Source organism: Oncorhynchus nerka, linkage group LG24, assembly GCF_034236695.1.
Source record: "Oncorhynchus nerka isolate Pitt River linkage group LG24, Oner_Uvic_2.0, whole genome shotgun sequence".
Lineage (NCBI taxonomy): Eukaryota > Metazoa > Chordata > Actinopteri > Salmoniformes > Salmonidae > Oncorhynchus > Oncorhynchus nerka.
In genome coordinates, this window is record NC_088419.1 from 46,046,799 (window position 1) to 46,061,170 (window position 14,372).

The following is a 14,372-nucleotide window of genomic DNA, read 5'->3' on the forward strand; positions in this document are numbered from 1 at the left end:
CAGACTAAGCAAATGCATATACTATATTCCTGGCATGAGTAGCAGGGCGCTGAAATGTTGCGCGATTTTTAACAGAATGTTCAAAAAAGTTGAGGGTCGACTTAAGAGGTTAAGAGAGCAGTTGGAGGCCACAGAAAGAGAGTTGTAGGCATTGAAGCTCGTCTGGAGATTAGTTAACACAGTTTCCAAAGAAGGGCCCAAAGTATACAGAATTGTGTCGTCTGCGTAGAGGTGTATCAGAGAATCACCAGCAGCAAGAGCAACATCATTGAAATATGCAGAGAAGAGATTCGGCCCGGGTACTGAACCCTGTGGCACTCCCATAGAGACTGCCAGAGGTCCGGACAACAAGCCCTCCGATTTGACACACTGAACTCTATCAGAGGAGTAGTTGGTGAACCAGGCGAGGCAATAATTTGAGAAACCAAGGCTGTTGAGTCTGCCGATAAGAATGTGGTGATTGCCAGAGTCGAAAGCTTTGACCAGGTAGATGAATACAGCTGCAGTCAGCCGTGGTGTCCTCCCATGAACACCATTCTTGTTTAGTGTTTTACATATTGTTGACTCGTCAGAGATGTGAGCATCTTCCAGATATGTCTAAGTCTTTAGCTTACACTCTAGGATTCCTCTTAACCTCATTGAGCATTCTGAGCTGTGCTCGTGCAGTCATCTTTGCAGGACAGCCACTCCTAGGTAGAGTAGCAACAGTGCTGAACTTTCTCCATTTATAGACAATTTTACTTACCTTGAACTGATGAACATCAAGGCTTTTAAAACATACTTTTGTAACCCTTTCCAGCTTTATGCAAGTCAACTATTTTTAATCTTAGGTCTTCTCATATCTCTTTAGTATGAGGCATGGTTCACATCTTGTGAATTGCAAACTCAAATATTGTGAGTTTTTTTAATAGCACAAGGCAGCTCTAACCAACATCTCCAAACTCGTCTCATTGATTGGACTCCAGGTTAGCTGATTCCTTCATTAGCCTAGGAGTTCCCATACTTTTTCCAACCTACACTGAATGTTCAAATGACGTATTCAATATCGACAAGAAAAATACAATAATTTGTGTGTTATTAGTTGTTAGAGGAAATTATAGTTGAAATGATTAATTATGTATACATTATTGATTAGAACCATTTATTCTAATACTATTATGTTATGGTATGAAAAGTAAAAGTTATTGGTTAAGCTGTTACTGAAAGCAGAACGAATTAATTGTCTGGGCCTCTTGGGAAGTTAAAGGGAAGCGATGCTATGGCTTTTCAGACAGATAAGAAATGTCTGGGAGATGTTCCAGACCTAATAAACAATGGGCTCTTGTGAGAATCGGAGAGAGGGTGGGAAACTGATGATGTCATGTTCAGTTTATAACCTGTGGAAAAATGTGTATGCTTCAGTACTCTCTGGAATTAAACGCTCTTACCTGGCTTTTAAGACTGGTCTCAATCTACTTCATGCATAATTAATGAACTTACAACTCATTAATGAATTAGAAATGAGTGCGAATTGGCAATAAGGCAATAAAACATAAAGGAATTTAGAATTTCTCTATCATTAGTTTAACCTCTTGAAGCTAGGGGGCACTATTTTTGTTTGGAAAAATAATGTTCCCAAAGTAAACGGCCTATTTCTCAGGACCAGATACTAGAATATGCAAATAATTGACCGATTAGGATAGAAAACACTAAGGTTTCCAAAACTGTCAAAATATTGTCTGTGAGTATAACAGAACTGATATTGCAGGCGAAACCCTGAGAAAAATAAAACCAGGAAGTGGCTTCTATTTTGAGAACTCCATGTTCCATAGCCTCCCATTGCTCCATTTAAAGGGATATCAACCAGATTCCTTTTCCTATCACTTCCTCAAGGTGTCAACAGTCTTCAGACATAGTTTCAGGCTGTGAAAAGCCAACTGTCCTGGTTGATATATTATCAAATAGATATTTGAAAATCACCCTGAGGATTGATTATAAAAAAACGTCTGACATGTTTCTGTGGACATTATGGATATAATTTGGAGTTTTTGGGTGCGTTGTCGTGACCGCTCTTTCCGGTGGATTCCTGGGCATAACGCACCAAACTAACGGAGGTATTTGGATATAAAAAATATCTTTATGAAACAAAAGGAACATTTGTTGTCTAACTGGGAGTCTCGTGAGTGAAAACATCCGACGATCAAAGGTAAACGATTAATTTGATTGCTTGACTCGTGACCAAGTTACCTGATGCTAAGTGTACTTATTGTTTTGTGGAGCGATCGATAAACTTACACAAACGCTTGTATTGCTTTCGCTGTAAAGCATAATTTCAAAATCTGAGACCACAGGTGGATTATTAACAAAAGGCTAAACTGTGTTTTGCAATATTGCACCTGTGATTTCATGAATATGAATATTTTTCTAGTAATATTATTTGACTGTTGCGCTATGGTTTCAGCGTTGCTGATGACAATTATAGCACAATATGTTGATTTGTTGTTGTTTAGATGAAGATCAGATCAAATTTGATGACCAATTTATGCAGAAATCCAGGTAATTCAAAAAGATTCACATACTTTTTCTTGCCACTGTATTATAGATAAGTCTAATAGTGCATGAGCACTTTTTCAGAGTGAACCTGTCAAGGGTGAAAGATGGGAAGAAAGGGTGGGAGAATGAGGAGGGTGGCATTTATGACTGATGACCCTTCCTCTCCTCTTCCCTTTTTTCTCTGTCTTTCATATTCTCTCCCTCTTGGGTTTGTCTTGATCCTGATTTGATTTAATCACAGTTTAAACTATTACCATAATGTTGCCTAGGCGGAGAGACGGCCGTAACTCACTGCAACGCCTTTGGCCTATTACTGCTACTCATGTCCCCTGAGTGTCCTACACTCCTCTGCCCCTCCTCCCTGACCCAATACACACCCCACCCCTGGCACACTTTTAAACTTGTTTGTTGTTACTTGTTTTTTTGTCTGTGTTCAACTCTCTTATTGCAGACACCATCCATAATGATTGACTGTCACCACAGATTTAGTGCAATGAATAGAGGGCAATAAACAATTATGGCATAGACACTGCTACTAGGTGGCATTGTTGTTCTTCTCTAGGTTGGTGGTGGGTTGATAGGAGGAGAATATGTGGTTAGACCCTGCCCAGTCAGAGGTGCTCCACTCTGGGGTGGAGAAACCACATTTGGCTCCTTGGTGAGGGAAGGGCGAGAAAGGCTGGAATTCAGTCTGATGTTTAAGAACTCAGTTCCAGAATCCCTCTCTCCTTCTTTCTCTGTTGTCCCTCTCTCTATATCAGGAGCAGTTCATGCCACTCAAGATTAGAGCTGACTTTTTTTATCTCTATTACAGCACATTGGATGACTGTCACTCATATTCCATTCACCCAGCTCAATGTAACAGTGATAGGTTTAGGCTACTACATGATACTCGAATTTGCCCTATACCCATCATGAGGTTGCCGCAACCTAGCCTACAAATGAAAGTTTATAACGTAGGAGCACAGGTAGGAGGCAAATTGGAGTAATCAAGGTGACAAACAGTGACACATTCAATACCTTCCGTGAACACTCTTGCCTACATCTAGCTGATATGGGGTGTAGTCATTAGTCCAAACAGTTGCAAAACACAGTTGCAAGACATTCCGTTTCTATTAGACAAATCCAGGTAGGTCCCTCTTCTTATCGTTCTGCTTGCTTCCGTTTAAGAAACATTTTGCAACAGAATCTGCTTACTAAATATACCCCCACCCAGCTGTCTGTGAACAGGTGCAAAAACGTATCCAAGCCAAACCATCATACCATAGCCGCTAACCACTACACAAACTACATCATTATCACCATATTAACTTTATAGTTAACAAACTAGAACTAAAACATTAGTAAACAGTGTACAGCAAGGAGTTTAGCAATTACACCGGCAGGCCCCAATGTCAATACATTTATAAAACCGAAAGCTACCTTGACTTAGAACAGTTGCAGTATTTCATACCTTTATCCATCTAGATAACATAAATACCTTTCCTCTCTGTTGGAGTCAGATTGTTGAGTAGGCAAAAGTATCTGCAGTAGCTGAATGGTAAAATAACAAGACATACAAGAAAATAAAGCTAGCTCTTAATTTTAATAAAATAATTTGTTCAAAACTGTTCAACTATAGTCTTACTCTCACTTTGAGTAACTACTCACCACACTTTATGTACTGCAGTGCTTGCTAGCACTAACAGAGGCAGCCCCTGTTTTCTTTGCGACTTGGGGTGCTCTCTGAGGTTCTAAATCAATAGTCAATAGTGGTCCGAAACATTAACTTGCTTGACCATGCTGTAGGTCATGTAACTGTTTGTTACATGCAATATGCTTTGTGAACTTTACCGGACAGACGTTGCTCTCCGGTTTTGTGACAAAGGTGTGGTTGAATTTATTCTTCCACTGTGTCTTATTGTCTCTGCCTTAGGCCTACATATTACGGTATCAAGGCATATGAACTAACAGGTTATAGAGCAAACAATTATCAACACTTCCTGTTGAACGTGAACAAGGGAGAGCTCGTTTTGTTGTTTTGAAAGTTTATTGAAAAAGCTTAGTTACTAGCTAGCTGCCTTTTTGAGTTTTGATCCCGCAATGCGGTTGGCACTAGTTGATGGGACCGCTACTATCTGTCCAGTGATCCTGCCGACCAAGGTTTGGTCTGAGGAGCTGTTTGGTAAAGCAGCTAGCTAGCTGCCTATCAAGCTATTGGTGTTTTCTTGAGGGCTTGAACAACGCGGTTAGCCTTAGGGTTGAGATCCCGTGACTGTGCTGGCCACTCCATTATAGACAGAATACCAGCTGACTGCTTCTTCCCTAAATAGTTCTTGCATAGTTTGGAGCTGTGCGTTGTGTCATTGTCCTGTTGTAGGAGGAAATTGGCTCCAATTAAGTGCCGTGCACAGGATATGGCAGTGAAGAAATGGAGTGATAGCCTTCCTTCTGATAGCCTACCGGTGTTTTGCGTGTACTACACTGCTCAAAAAAATTAAGGGAACACTTAAACAACACAATGTAACTCCAAGTCAATCACACTTCTGTGAAATTAAACTGTCCACTTAGGAAGCAACACTGATTGACAATAAATTTGACATGCTGTTGTGCAAATGGAATAGACAACCGGTGGAAGGCAATTAGCAAGACACCCCCAATAAAGGAGTTTCCTATGCTTCCTGGCTGATGTTTTGGTCACTTTTGAATGCTGGCGGTGCTTTCACTCTAGTGGTAGCATGAGACGGAGTCTACAACCCACACAAGTGGCTCAGGTAGTGAAACTCATCCAGGATGGCACATCAATGCGAGCTGTGGCAAGAAGGTTTGCTGTGTCTGTCAGCATAGTGTCCAGAGCATGGAGGCGCTACCAGGAGACAGGCTAGTACATCAGGAGACATGGAGGAGGCCGTAGGAGGGCAACAACCCAGCAGCAGGACCGCTACCTCCGCCTTTGTGCAAGGAGGAGCAGGAGGAGCACTGCCAGAGCCCTGCAAAATGACCTCCAGCAGACCACAAATGTGCATGTGTCTGCTCAAACGGTCAGAAACAGACTCCATTAGGGTGGTATGAGGGCCTGACGTCCACAGGTGGGGGTTCTGCTTACAGCCCAACACCGTGCAGGACATTTGGCATTTGGCCGTGGAGAACGTTCTGCTGCCTGCAACATCCTCCAGCATGACCGGTTTGAGGGTGTGTCAGTCATGGTGTGGGGTGGCATTTCTTTGGGGAGCCGCACAGCCCTCCATGTGCTCGCCAGACGTAGCCTGACTGAAATTAGGTACCGAGATGAGATCCTCAGACCCCTTGTGAGACCATATGCTGGTGCGGTTGGCCCTGGGTTCCTCCTATTGCAAGACGATGCTAGACCACATGTGGCTGGAGTGTGTCAGCAGTTCCTGCAAGAGGAAGGCATTGATGCTATGGACTGGCCCGCCCGTTCCCCAGACCTGAATCCAATTGAGCACATCTGGGACATAATGTCTCGCTCCATCCACTGGCCCGCCCGTTCCCCAGACCTGAATCCAATTGAGCACATCTGGGACATCATGTCTCGCTCCATCCACCAACGCCACTTTGCACCACAGACTGTCCAGGAGTTGGCGGATACTTTAGTCTAGGTCTGGGAAGAGATCCCTCAGGAGACCATCCGCCACCTCATCAGGAGCATGCCCAGGCACTGTGGGGAGGTCATGCAGGCACGTGGAGGCCACACACACTACTGAGCCTCATTTTGACTTGTTTTAAGGACATTACATCAAAGTTGGATCAGCCTGTAGTGTGGTTTTCCACTTTAATTTTAAGTGTGACTCCAAATCCAGACCTCCATGGGTTGATAAATTTGATTTCCATTGATACATTTTGTGTGATTTTGTTGTCAAGCACATTCAACTATGTAAAGAAAAAAATATTTAATAAGAATATTTCATTCATTCAGATCTAGGATGTGTTATTGTAGTGTTCCATTTCTTTTTTTGAGCAGTGTATATAATTAACTTGCCAGTTGAGAACTTGTTAGGGGTCTGTTTCTCAAACTAGACACTAATGTATTTGTCCTCTTACTCAGTTGTGCACCGGGGCCCCCCCTCCTCTTTCTATTCTGGTTAAGCCAGTTTGCACTGTTCTGTGAAGGGAGTAGTACAGTGTTGGACAAGATCTTCAGTTTCTTGGCCATTTCTCGCATGGAATAGCCTTCATTTCTCAGAACAAGAATAGACTGAGTTTCAGAAGAAAGTTCATTTTTTTCTGGACATTTTGAGCCTGTAAACGAACCCACAAATGCTGATGCTCCAGATACTCAACTCGTCTAAAGAAGGCCAGTTGTAATTATTGCTTCTTTAATCAGAGCACAGCTGAAAACTGTTATTAACAATTGCAAAAGGGTTTTCTAATGATTATTTAGACTTTTAAAGTGATAAACTTGGATTAGCTAAAACAATGTGCCATTGGAACACAGGAGCGAAGGTTGCTGATAATGGGCCTCTGTACGCCTATGTAGATATTCTATAGAAAAATCAGACGTTTCCAGCTACAATGGTCATTTACAACAATAACAATGTCTACACTGTATTTGTGATGAATTTGATGTTATTTTAATGGACAAAAAATGTTGCTTTTCTTTCAAAAGCAAGGACATTTCTAAGTGACCCCAAACTGTTTTTTTATTTCGTTTTGTTTGCTCTTTTCCATATTTTATCTATCTCTGATAAGCTACCCAGGCAAAGTCTGAAAATAGCCCATATTAATATATGCGGCCTTAAAAATTAATAACTTGCTAACATCAGATAACATTCATATTAGCCATTTCTGAGAGTCACTTGGATAATTCATTTGATGATAGAGCAATGTTTTGTACATTTGCAATATGATTTCATAGGAAGTCAAAAGTCAAAAATAGCAAAATTTTATAAAAAACTTCACACACCCTTAAAGTGCTTTCTGGATCGTTTTTCGAAATTGTTTCGATTTTATGTCAATTAATCATGTGTAAGAACTGCATAAATATACTTTTGTAAAATTTTATTATCTTAAGTTTTTTTAAGGAATATGGAATATGATTTGTCCATTTGCAATATGATTTCATAGGAAGTCAAAAGTCACTTTTTTGGGGGCCAAATAAACATAAGAAATTTGACATGCTCAAAAATCCTTTAGAAATGCAAAATTGACTGGCCTGATGAACTCGGGATGGCCGGGCAGTGATAGTTGCTCCTTTCCATCACTCGTTGTGTTGATTTCATCATGTCCATTTGGTGATGTTTTTTCACTGTTGAATCATATTGCAAGTGCACGTGCATTTGCAATATGGTTCAATGGGCATTTACCATCACGAATTTGTCATACTATAAAAATCCTGCAGGAATGTGAAATTGACTGGCCCGATGAACTCGGGATGGCTGGGCAGTGATTCTGGTTCATCTCAATCGCTCATTAGGGTTGATTTCAGAATTCCATTTTGGTGATGGTACCTCACTCTTTAAACATATTGCCAATGGACAAGAGTCACCAGCAAGTCACCGTCCATCAGTCAATTAGATATGATTCTGACACCAAACTGATACAAATTGACACCAAACCCACTTTTTCCAACTCGTTTAGTAGCCAACTATCACATACTTCAGAGCTGGCCCAAAATTCACAACGCCTTCGGTTCAATCCATTAAAAAAAACGTAAAACACGTAGTTACGTTCTAGCTGCGGGTCCATTTCTGATGTTATGTGTAGGCCTAGCTGAGGTGACCCCGAATCCCAAGTTTCGGCTCGATAGGTCATTTGGTGCCCGAGCAAGACCCTATTTGGTGCTGAAAATCCACTTTTTTCCATGACTTGGTATGGGGTCCTTGAATGAGCTATCGGACAGAAACATTGGGGTCCATCTATATGGGCCGAGACGGTCGCAATGCAGCTAGTCTTGCGACTCTGGGACATTTCTAAATGTCGTCATTTTCGTGATGCAAAAATGAATTGAAGTCATTGCAAATGTACGAGGCTGTTTCTCGGTCCGAGAACCTTCTAGAGCCACGTAACTCACCACGCACTATCGACCTGAGGTCTAGAACAGGTTTCTAAAGTTTCGGAACTCTAGGTCTGACGGTTGTTTTTAGCTCGAACAAAGCTAACTATTGCAGGCACTGTCTGTCTCTACAAACCCCAATACGTCCCTCCTTCCAAGCTGTGTGTTTGTGTGATTTAGTTTTTCTTTGAAATTTTATGGGAAAAATTACTGATTTACAGTTCATGGGGGTTGCCTAATCACACATATGAAGTTTTGGAAAGATCTGACTTTAACCCTTCGAAACAGCCCCAGAGACACGAATTATGGCACTTCCGGTTGGCACAAGAAGCTATAAGTCAACACATATCCTCATTGGGGTATGCTTTTACAGAATCCTGAGTTTTAAGTCCTTACGTTAACCTCTTGAACCTCTGGGGGCAGTATTTCATTTTTGGATGAAAAACGTTCCCGTTTTAAACAAGATATTTTGTCACGAAAAGATGCTCGACTATGCATATAATTGACAGCTTTGGAAAGAAAACACTGACGTTTCCAAAACTGCAAAGATATCGTTTGTGAGTGCCACAGAACTAATGCTACAGGCGAAAGCAAGATGACATTTCATACAGGAAGTGAGCCAGATTTTGAATGCACTGTGTTCCAATGTCTCCTTGTATGGCTGTGAATGCCCAAGGAATGAGTCTACACTTTGTCGTTTCCCCAAGGTGTCTGCAGCATTGTGACGTATATAAACTATTGCGTAATCTCCAGGTGCATGCATTTTTCCATTTTGTTCAGAGGAGAAACCAAACTGCCACGAGTGATTTATCATCGAATAAATATGTGAAAAACACCTTGAGGCTTGATTCTAAACAACGTTTGCCATGTTTCTGTCGATATTATGGAGTTAATTTGGAAAAAGTTCGCCGTTGTAATGACTGAATTTTCGTTTTTTTTTTCTTAGCCAAACATGATGAACAAAACGGAGTGATTTCTCCTACACAAATAATATTTTTGGAAAAACTGAACATTTCTATCTAACTGAGAGTCTCCTCATTGAAAACATCCGAAGTTCTTCAAAGGTAAATTATTTTATTTGAATGCTTTTCTTGTTTTTGTGAAAATGTTGCCTGCTGAATGCTAGGCTTAATGCTATGCTAGCTATCAATACTCTTACACAAATGCTTGTGTAGCTATGGTTGAAAAGCATATTTTGAAAATCTGAGATGACAGTGTTGTTAACAAAAGTCTAAGCTTGTGAGCCAATATATTTATTTCATTTCATTTGCGATTTTCATGAATAGTTAACGTTGCGTTATGCTAATGAGCTTGAGGCTATAATTACGCTCCCGGATACGGGATTGCTTGTCGCAACAGGTAAAGAACTGACTGATTTACACAGGGTTGAATGCACTATTTCTATCAAACTGCAGGTAGGGTATGGATATACATTTTTAGGGTGATTTTAACCACTTCCGGTTGGTCCAGGAAGCTTAGAATCGACACAGATAGACCTCATAGTGTCCTGATGGACTGTCATCGAAGACCGGTTCATAAGGCATTCATAACCCACATAGGCTTCAGGTTGACTTTAGAGGAGCAGGCAATGTATTCCTATGGGGAGAGATGTCATTGTAATCTGTGAGATCAAAAAAAACTGTTTTACTGTTAAGGGTTAATGCCACATGGTCAAGGTTAGGCTTGCACGGATCAGGAGGACCGTAGGAACGTACCTGAGGTCGAATTGTGCTTCTCACCCTAACTGTTCTCTCACTGTCACCCAAAAGCAAATGACATTGAGGGCAAGGCTTCATTTTGGGCCTTCTTTTTTTCAAGGTCGCTGCACTCAGAGCGAGCTACGGTCAAGCGGGGCGTCTCGTTGAACTCGGCACAGTCTGGAGACTATGGTGACGGCATTCTGAAATCAAAAACAAAATGGTATTTTGGTGATGGTCCCTCTCCTTTTATACATATTGCAAATGTACAAAAGTCAACTAGCAAGTCAGTGTCCATCAGAGCGAGCTACGGTCAAGCGGGGCATCTCGTTGAACTCGGCACGGCCTAGAGAATATGGAAATGCCATTGCAGGCTCTGTGTGTCTTTAAGCACCACACTTTGTCACTCCATCCTTGCTGTGTGTGTGTGTGTGTGTGTGTGTGTGAGAGAGAGCTTTTCTTTGACATCTGTTGGGAGAAATGACTGACTTACAGTTCATGGGGGTTGCCTAATCACACGTATGAAGTTTTGAAAATATCTGACCTTTTTAACCCTTGGAAACAGCACCAATGACACAATTTAAGGCCCTTCCGGTTGGCACAGGAAGCTATAAATACACTCATATCCTGACTGGGGTATGCCTTTACAGAATCTTTACAGAATCAGAGTTATAAGTCTTTACGTTAAGAACTGAGTTATTTACGGAGGGTTTAGTGAGTGTGTGTTATTTCAGAAAATCATAGAAAATCACAGAAATCTCTCAGAGTTCCGCAGCACTCTTTAAAAAGATTCATATGAACACCCTGCAACTGGATCTGTTACTGTTTCAAAAAGAAAAAAAATATTTTTGAACATCACCAATGTCATTGTACGATTTCTCTTAAATGACGATAGATAAATGGCTGGTTCTTTTTTTATTGACACCGGAGGCTCCTTGACTTTGACGTGAAGCGGAAAAATTATTTCTCTATTTTCATTTTGGACCTTTAATCCCAGAAAAATGGCCATAACTCAAAAACCGTTGAGGCCCTAGATGCCATCTTGTTCGGGGCCAACTGCCCATTATACCAAACCTACGCTCACCAAGTTTCGGCTTCGAAATATTTTCCGTTTTGGAGATAAGGCCCCGTCGTGATTCGTGATGTTTTGTACATTTGCCATATGATTGCTTATGCCCTCTTGTGGGATTTACCGGGACAGCGGAAAAATGATTTTTAAAATTATTTTATAAAAACGGAAACCGAATGTCCGAGAAAGTTTGTTTGATGACTTCCCGGTAGGTCCGGCCCTGCCGCTCGGCCCGACGCCGTCCCCGAATTTTACAAACGTTTTCGGGCGTCTAGTAAGGGACCGTACATTTGCACTATGGACTTTCTCACTAACCATACGGCAAATGTCAAAATGTTCCCTTAAGGTATGTAAGGAAGTGCGTAACTGGCGGCAGGGAAGTCAGGCGCAGGAGAGCAAAACTGGGTAATCAACAGAGCAGTTTTATTCATAAAACCACCGGAAACCAGAACAATCAACAAATGGGTACAAAACCCGTTGCGCACCAGATAAAATGTGCACATGCACTGACAATAAACATTTCTGTACAAAAACATGGGGGGAACAGAGGGTTAAATACACAACATGTAATGAGGGAAATTGAAACCAGGTGTGTGAGAAGACAAAACAAATGGAAAATTAAAAGTGAATCGATGATGGCTAGAAGACCGGCGACGCCGAGCGCTGCCCAAACATGGAGTGGAACCGACTTCGGCGGAAGTCGTGACAATTGACTGATTTTCATCAAGCTGTCCACTCGAGGAAGCTTCTCACTGTAACCAGTGCCTGTAATCTGGTTCAGGTTATCAATCAATTTATCAGGGTATTTACAAATACTACAGGAACAACAACAGCCACATGTATTGATCACGTTTACTAATACTGTAGAACTTTATTCTAAAGCTGTACCCATACCCATTGGATGCAGTGATCACAATAAAGTGGCTATATCCAGGAAAGTTCCAAAAGCTGGGCCTAAAATAATGTATGCGAGATCATACAAAAGATTTTGCTGTGACTTTTTTTATTATGTTAAAAATATTTGTTGGTCTAATTAATAAGGAGCATCCAGACGCTGCATTTGATGAATTTATTAAATTGCTTCTTCCAATATTTGATAAACATGCACCTGTTAAGAAACTGATTGTTAGAACTGTTAAGGCTCCCTGGCTTGATGAGGAATTAAACAACTATGTTTGAAAGAGATGGGGCAAAATGAGTGGCTAATAAGTCTGGCTGCACATCTGATTGGCTGACTCACTGCAAATTGAGAAATTATGTGACAAAAAGAAGAATAAAGTATATTATGAAGCCAAGATCAATGATATAAAGAATGATGGAAAAAAAACTTCAGTACTTTAAATGAAATTATAAGGCAGAAAGACAATTTTAACTCCAACTATCATCGAATCAAATGGCTTATTCATCACAAAGCCATTTGATGTTGCCAATTATTACACAACCTTGTTGTTGTGTGTATGTACTGACATGTGTGACTAACTGATATTTGCACACATACTACATGTTAATGTTTTTAAACGTACAGTACCAGTCAAAAACAAGCCATAGAAAGTTGGTTGCAATTTGAATTTAATCCACCAGAAAAGACATAACAAATATTATGGTTAAACTCAAATATACTAATTGATTAAAAAAAAAACATACTTAAAAAAAAAGTATAATCTTCATCAACGATATCATAAATACGACTGGTGGAGTTATGTCATACATGCTGCTAACAAAAACACATGGAAGTGTCTGCTCTACCCAAAATTACAACCAACTAATTGCAGCATTACCGCAAAAATTGAAGGTGGAAGGGGGAAAAAGTAAGGAACTTGTCTGTCGGCCCTTCATTAAATACCATAATTGGTTTAAGAAAATAATGATAAATAAAAAAGTATACCAGTTTCATTTAAGAACCAAATAAATGACAGCCATGCCATATGGAGTGCAAAATAGTTGGGAAGAGATTTTTTATGTACCGATTCCATGGCACGTGGTTTATATGAACTGTTACGCAAAACGACGCCGGATCCAAAACTTTGTATTTTTACATTTAAATGATTATACAAAACACTTGCAACCAAAATAATGTTATTTATATGGGTGATACAACCTTCCCAGCTCTGCAGATTTTGCTGCGAAGAGGCACAAACATTAGATCATTTGTTTTGGTACTGTCCATGTGTAGTTTGTTTTTGGTCACAGGTCCAGGAATGGCTGAAGAATTGCAATATTTATCTGAAGCTAACCCTGCAGATAGCACTGCTGGGCGATCTGAAAAGTAATAGTCAATTGATCAATAATATAATACTTTTAGCAGAAATGTTTATTTTTAATTTACAATCTGTAGAAACAATGAGAATAGAATGTTTCAGAACTTCCAGTATGGATGGTTCTTATGGCTGCAATCCCGATATCGGGATAAGTGTCATCGACAACCGTTGAATAGCATAGCGTCACATACAATAAATATTACTACAAATATTTATATTCATGAAATAACAAGTGCAATATAGGAAAACACAGTTTAGCCTTTTGTTAATCCACCTGTCGTGTCAGATTTTGAAATTATGCTTTACAGCGAAAGCAATCCAAGAGTTTGTGTAAGTTTATCGATCGCACAAAAAAAACATTAAGTACACCTAGCATCAGGTTGCTTGGTCACAAAAATCAGAAAACTAATCGAATTAATCATTTACCTTTTATGATCTTCGGATGTTTTCACTCACGAGACTCCCAGTTAGACAACACATGTTCCGTTTGTTCCATAAATATGATTTTCATATCCAAAATACCTCCGTTTGTTTGTCGCGTTATGTTCAGAAATCCACAGGAAAGAGCGGTCAAGACAACGCAGACGAAAATTCCAAATAGTTTCCGTAATGTCCACAGAAACATGTCAAACTTTTTTTATAACCCTCAGGTTGTTTTTAAAATATATAATCGATAATATATCAATAGCAAACAAAAATCACAGTAGGAGAGGGGAAAACAATGGCTGTCCAAATTCTGTTGCGCAAGCAAAACTCATGTGACCACTTGCCGTGATGTTATCGTTCTGGCTCATTTTTCAAAATAAAAGCCTGAAACTATGTCT

General features: G+C 40.3%; 1 protein-coding gene across 1 annotated transcript in view; it reads left to right on the plus strand.

Moving 5' to 3' along the window:
• The window catches only part of LOC115125236 (pleckstrin homology domain-containing family G member 1-like), a 148,541-nt gene that overhangs the window by 12,086 nt on the left and 122,083 nt on the right, over positions 1–14,372 (plus strand).